We start from the raw sequence: 7,243 nt of genomic DNA on the forward strand, positions 1-7,243 counted from the left end.
TTGCGCATACCTTAGTATTGCCTCCATAAGTGAATACCCAATCCTTAGTCCTCCGTAGGTACTTGAGGATATTTTTGACTGCTATCCAGTGTGTTTCACCTGGAGTCTTTTGGTACCGACTCGTCATACTCAATGCATATGTCACGTCTGGACGTGTGCATATCATGGCATACATGATCGATCCTATTGCAGATGCATAAGGAACACGACTCATGCGCTCTATCCCTTCAGGCGTCGTGGGTGACTGAGACTTGCTCAACTGCATCCCAGTCATCATAGGAAGGTTCCCCTTCTTGGAGTTGGTCATGCTGAACCTCTCAAGAACCTTATCCAAATAAGACTCCTGACTAAGTGATAACGTCCGTCGTGATCTATCTCGGTAGATACGGATTCCCAAAATACGCTGTGCCTCACCCAGATCTTTCATCTGGAAATGGTTCCTTAACCATTCTTTAACCGAAGATAGGAGAGGAATGTCATTCCCAATCAAGAGTATGTCATCGACATACAATATCAAGAATACAATCTTGCTCCCACTCGACTTGATATATAAGCATGGTTCTTCGACCGATCGAGTGAAACCATACTCTTTTATCACTTGGTCGAAACGATGATTCCAACTCCGAGAAGCTTGCTTAAGTCCATAAATGGAATGCTTAAGCTTGCATACCTTCTTAGGATATTTAGGATCTATGAAACCTTCAGGTTGCACCATGTACAACTCTTCCTCCAAATAACCGTTTAAGAAGGCGGTTTTTACATCCATTTGCCAAATCTCATAATCATGAAATGCGGCAATCGCTAAGATTATCCGAATGGAACGTAGCATGACTACAGGTACAAAAATCTCATCATAATGCAATCCTTGCACTTGAGTGAAACCTTTTGCCACAAGTCGTGCCTTATAGATATCTGGTTGCGCGTCTACAGAAAGCTTTATTTTGTAAAGCCATTTGCACTGTAGAGGTTTTACCTTATTAGGTAAATCAACTAGATCCCATACGTTATTCTCATACATAGAGTCCATCTCGGATTGCATGGCTTCGTGCCATAGCTTTGAGTCGTAACAGGCCATAGCACCTTTATAGGTTGCGGGTTCATTACTTTCTAGAAGTAAAACGTCATTCTCCTCGACCATACGAATGTATCTGTCCGGAGGATGAGGGTCTCTACCCGACCTCCTAGGTTCCTCAGGAATATTAACCATATCATCAGTTGGAGGTACAGCTTCCTCCATCTGTTCCTCGGTAGTTGGTTCTAGAATCTCCGACAGCTCGAAGGTTCTATTACTCGTCTTGTTCTCGAGAAATTCTTTCTCTAAGAACGTCGCACTAGCCGCAACAAAAACTCGATGTTCGGTAGGCGAATAGAAGTAATGACCAAATTTTCCTTTTGGATAACCTATAAAGTATGTCTTAACCGATCGCGGGCCGAGCATATCCTCGTGTCTCCACTTGACATAAGCCTCGCAGCCCCAAACCCGAATAAAGGACAAGTTAGGTACTGTTCCCTTCCACATTTCATATGGAGTCTTGTCGACAGCTTTAGACGGACTTCGGTTAAGTATAAGAGCAGCTGACAAAAGAGCATAACCCCATAATGAATCAGGCACTACGGTGTGACTCATCATGGATCGAACCATGTCTAGTAAGGTTCGATTTCTCCGTTCGGACACACCATTCAATTGAGGTGTTCCAGGTGGAGTTAACTGCAAAACGATTCCACAGTCTTATGCAGAAAATCCGAATGAGGGAATGGTCCCATTATCGACGAGTTTCTTTACGCGTTTCTCATTTATGTGTCCCATTCGACAATGCCATAGATAAGTTTGATCTTTGTCACCAACCTTTAATTTCTTATTATTCATGTGTAATACTTCCGTGGTTTGATCTAAGATATAAATTCCATTCATGGAAACTGCTTTGCCATAAATCATTTCATTAAAAGAGAAAATACAACTATTATCCTTTATTGAAAATGTAAAACCGTCTTTAGCAAGTACGGTAACAGAAATAATGTTCTTAGATAAACTGGGGTACATAGTAATGATTATTTAATGATAACTCAAAACCACTAGGGAGTTGGATTACATATGTTCCCTTGAGGCGTGACTACTCGTGCTCCATTCCCGACTCGCAGGTCCACATCACCTTTTTCGAGAGGTATGATGTTCTTTAGGCCCTGCAAATGATTACACAGATGAGAACCACAACCAGTATCTAGTACCCAAGTTCCGAAACTTGCATGGTTAATCTCAATCATATGAATATAAGATGACATACCAACAGGAACGACGCGGCCTGTCTTGATGTCCTCACGGTAGACGGGACAGTTCCTCCTCCAATGTCCAGTCTTGTGACAATGGTGGCACTCTATGTCACCGCCCTTGCTCTTTGTCTTGCCCTGTGAGCCACTAGTCTCACCAGGCACACTCTTCTTGTTTCTGGCTTCTTAAACTTTGGCTTACCTACAGCTAGGTCGCCATGAGCCTTGCCCTTACCTTTACTCTTGTTGTGAATCGTGAGAACATCCTGCTTCATGCTCCCACTCAATTTCATATCCTTCTCGGTCTGTACGAGAAGGGAGTGTAGCTCATGAGGACTCTTTTTCAAGTCATTCATGTAGTAGTTCGCCCTGAAAAGGGCAAAACCATCGTGAAGAGAATGAAGCATTCGGTCAATGACAATGCTCTCATCGATTTTAAATTCGATGCCTCCAGACTTCTCGACATTCTCAATCATGTGAAGAATGTGTGGGCTAACCGGTTGGCCCTTCTGGAGTTTCGCATCAAAGAAGCGACAGGTATGCTCATATGTAACAATTCTCGGTGCTTTTGAGAACTCGTTAGTGAGCGTGGTGAAAATCTTGTTTGCACCTTGGGCAATGAAGCGTCTCTGCAACTTGGTTTCCATTACAAAGATGAGTACGTTCTTTATCGCACCCGCTTCCATAACGAAATCACTATAAGCGAGTGACTCGTTGACTCCTGCATTTGGAGTGCAGGTTGACCGGCAATGGCTCGATTAAATACACGAGCTTACCGTCGGCCGATGCCAACATTCCGTAGTGCCGCCTCCCGATCCATAAAATTGGACCCATCATTCTTGATCGAGTGGACTGATTCATTTGGTCCATGAATATTTTAAGCCAGGACGAACGATCTAGTGTGGCACTAGGCATTGGGATTGCGTTATTTCCAGCCATTTGTTGTAACAATATTATTGATAATAAGCGTGTTCTACACTGCGAAAGAAGAATAAAATAATAAGCATGTGCATCGTTTTTATTTTAAGTCTAATGAACTAATGTCATAACGCGAAGACTCAAAAACATTTATACAATTGACCTCCCTCAAGAATTATATAAATGACCCCAAGACTCAATTTTCTGTAAATTGATAAGCTAACCTTTTAGCTAATTCTACCGTTAGAATTCTGGTCGATAAATTTACGTAAATTCTATCTTTAGTCCATCATAATCACGAGAAACTCTTCGGACTATGATGTTGAGGTAAACTAAGTCAACACAACTACTTACCCAACGTAGAAGGGGTCATATTAGGCCTCTCACGACGAAGAAGGGACTCATAGATGTTTGCCCTTATAAAGACTAATCTCAATTTCCGTTTTAGAGGAAGATCCCATCAACTTTTTAATTCATTTTAAGTGAACTATAATCTAGTATGCGAGAATGATTTAAACTAAAGTGATGACTTATAGACTGTGACATCTGCATGTCCATGAAAACTAACATACAACTATATGAGTCAATTTTCATGCATTTTAGTAGTAGGTGGTTTGGTTTTAGGCGGAATATGATACAATTACTAACATGAAAAACGTAAAAAAAATACAGTAAAAGTCCTAGTGTGGCCTATCCTATCAAAATGAACAATAAATACAAGTTTGGAATCCATCCTTGGACCCGAGAAGCTTGTCTTGATGTTCCATCTTGATTCATGTAGCGGGAGTGAGCTTGAATCTTCATCTTTAGTCTTCTTTGAAATTACCATAAATAAAATTACATAATTGACCTATTAGTTACATTCTAATTTCAAAATCCAAAACTAAAATAAAGGAGATTCGAGATCTCATAATTACATAAAAAATCATGTTTCCTTCATTACGAAAACATAATTTGACTAAAGCCACACTAAGTATTACAAATTACAACCGATTGCAAAATTAAATACGTAAATAAAATTCATTCATTCGATTCATTCAACAAAATTAAAAGCATCAACTAAAAATAAATTAAACATACATTACACAATTCATTAATTATGTTGATTAATTTATCCAAACCACCTATTTAAATTAAATTAAGTGACAATTCCGCAATTTAATCACATTAATTTCATTTCAATCCATATTAAACTTGTAATATGAATTCTATCCGTCAAAATTTTAAACCGCTTTAAAATAACTCGGTATCTTTAAATTGTGAACCGATTCACAATAACTAATTGGCCAAAAAAAAACAAAAAAACAAAATCCAATTGTTTTAAATTGGTCACGGCTAAAAAAAACAAATTTTTTTTTTTTTTTATATATCAGTTGTCACGGCTGAACTTTAAAAAAACAGCCTACTTTTTTTTTAATATTATACACGGCAATTAGGAAAACAAAAGGGAAAACTTTCCAAATTTTATTTTCTTTCGGCAATTAGGAAAACCTTCCAATTTTTTTTTTTTTTTTTTTTTAATTATTGTTGTACGTGAACAGTACAGAAACGAAAAATAAAAAAAATTCCACGGTTTAAAAAACAGGAACCCTAATGCCCTTTTTTTCTTTTTGCGGCAAACATGCCCTAAACAAAAACATTAAGATGAACAAAAATCGTTTATAGATGCTATTAGAACGAGATTAGCATATGGATTAATGAAACATGATTAACTGTATATGCCAAAACTATATAGCAAAAACGAATTTTTATATCATCAACAAGACGATTCCATTTAAGCTTAATTTAATCCGAATTAAAACAAAGCATCTACCAATTCTTCATATAATCATTCTTACTGATTAAAACAACAATATGAAAAATCAAAATGGAAATATCGCATCAAAAGAAGAACAAAAACACGACTGCCAATATTTTCATCTTGGCAAAAAAACCAGACGGCAAACAAAAATTTTTTCACGGCTGGAAATTTTTTTTCGATCCTTCAAATTTTATTGTTTAAATTCAATTTTATGAAAATCATCAAAATAAAAATCGTGGCCTTGGCTCTGATACCACTTGTGGGAAATAATCTGTATACTTCCCTTAATTTAGAAGGATTATAATGATTTAACAATGATGATTGAAGGTCATAAAATAAAATACATAAACAAAGGTAAAAGATTCAGAAATAACCTTTGGTCCTAGCAAATATGGCCTAAGAACAATATCAAAATAGATATTCGCCTATTAGTTGCACCCAAGACGATCTGAGATATGCCCTTTGATTATGCTAGAAATCAATCTAAAATTTTCTGTAAAATTTAATTGTCTTTGTGTTCTTGTGATGAGAAAGAGGAGGCAAGGTCAGAAAAAGCATTAGGGTAGAAATAATTCTCTCCCTTTCTTTTTATACAGACCAAAACTTGGAGTCAATTAGGAAAAGTTTCGGCCAAGTGAACCGAAATAAGGAGTATTTTTCTCCTTATTTTTGGTCTTTCCAAAAATATATAAAGTGTGTTAAATTGTCATCTAGTGAGGATCGAACCCATGACCTCTTGTCTTGTGTACCCTCACTATTACCACTATGACACATTCAACTTGTTGATATTAAATACAACTGATTATATTTAACTACGAATTAACAGATTAATTCGTCCAAACTAACCTTATATATATTTAATTAAATATAACTTATTATATTTAATTTATATTTATTTTCTAATTGTGATTAATTAAGTCTCAACTTAATATTATTTAATTTTCATTAAATAATTATCTCATCAACACATTGACTAACTTTTTAGTCATTTTGGGCATCAATGTAATTATATTTCTATAACCACATTTCTCAAACACGTCCTATAGGTGTGACCTTTAGGGACCAGTTGATCACCGCCATCTGTATGATAATAACGTCAAACTTTCTAGCAAGCCAACCGTTATTAGGTAAACGTTAATCAACTTATTAAATATACGAAGTATACTGTAACACCCCCATACTCCAAGTGCCTTACCAGGACCACTCAGGTATAAGAGTACTACCATCTCGGTTGCCCGAGGCAATGAATATCATAAAACAATAAAGAAACGTACTTTTAAAGTAATTATAGTTTAAGTGATTACATGTTCAAAACCAACACTAATAAAAGAAATTACAAGCTTCTCATACGGTCTACAGCTAAAACTATCAAAGCTACTAGACTTCGCCTGACACAACGGAAGACCTCTAACTGCCATGTGATGACTCATCCCAGCTATCCCATACGCGTCATATCACACCTGCTCAATAACTGCTCACCACCCCCGAATGGATCACCACAGTTTTTAAAACATTTAAACGGGGTCAGTACTAATCACACAATTCAATACATATATCAACAATAAGATAAACAGACAGACTTAACTCAATCACACACACACAACCAACCAATTCCAATCATCTCAATCATTGATCCCACCTTTGGACCCGCCATTACGCCGATGGGGGACCGCACCGTTCCCACCTAAGCCCCGCTCATCATACCGAGCGATAACCCTGTCCATTAATGTGCACATCCCCTTCCGTGGCGGGTTCCACGAAGGGCGAAACTAGGGCGTGAAGCCACTCCCGCAAGTGACTCCACTCAGCCGAGAACGCATCTCGAGAACCATAGACAACCAATCACAATCACAATCACAGCCGTCACAATACAATCACTATATCAAACAATCAATCTCAACACATCAACAATCATCCCATTATGGGACTAATACTGAGTAGGAAATCCTACCTGGAAAGCACAACAGTCAGACGGTATCAACAATTTTGTATCAAAAAGTCTCTTCTACGAACCCTCCTCCTATCATATAACACATAGAGGCTACACATCACAAACTACACACAAAACCCCCAATCTCTAAATTAGGGTTTAACCAAACTTAACAAAACATTATAAAAATTACATTAAAAGCCTACCCTCGACGCAGATGAACTCAACGATACGAATAACGACAAGAACGACCGTCCGTCGAGCTCAGGAATTGCTAAGGATGCGATTAGGAAGATGAAGTGGTTGCTTTCTCTCTTAAACAGGTTTTT

This window comes from Silene latifolia, chromosome 7 (assembly GCF_048544455.1).
Source record: "Silene latifolia isolate original U9 population chromosome 7, ASM4854445v1, whole genome shotgun sequence".
In the NCBI taxonomy this organism is placed as follows: domain Eukaryota; kingdom Viridiplantae; phylum Streptophyta; class Magnoliopsida; order Caryophyllales; family Caryophyllaceae; genus Silene; species Silene latifolia.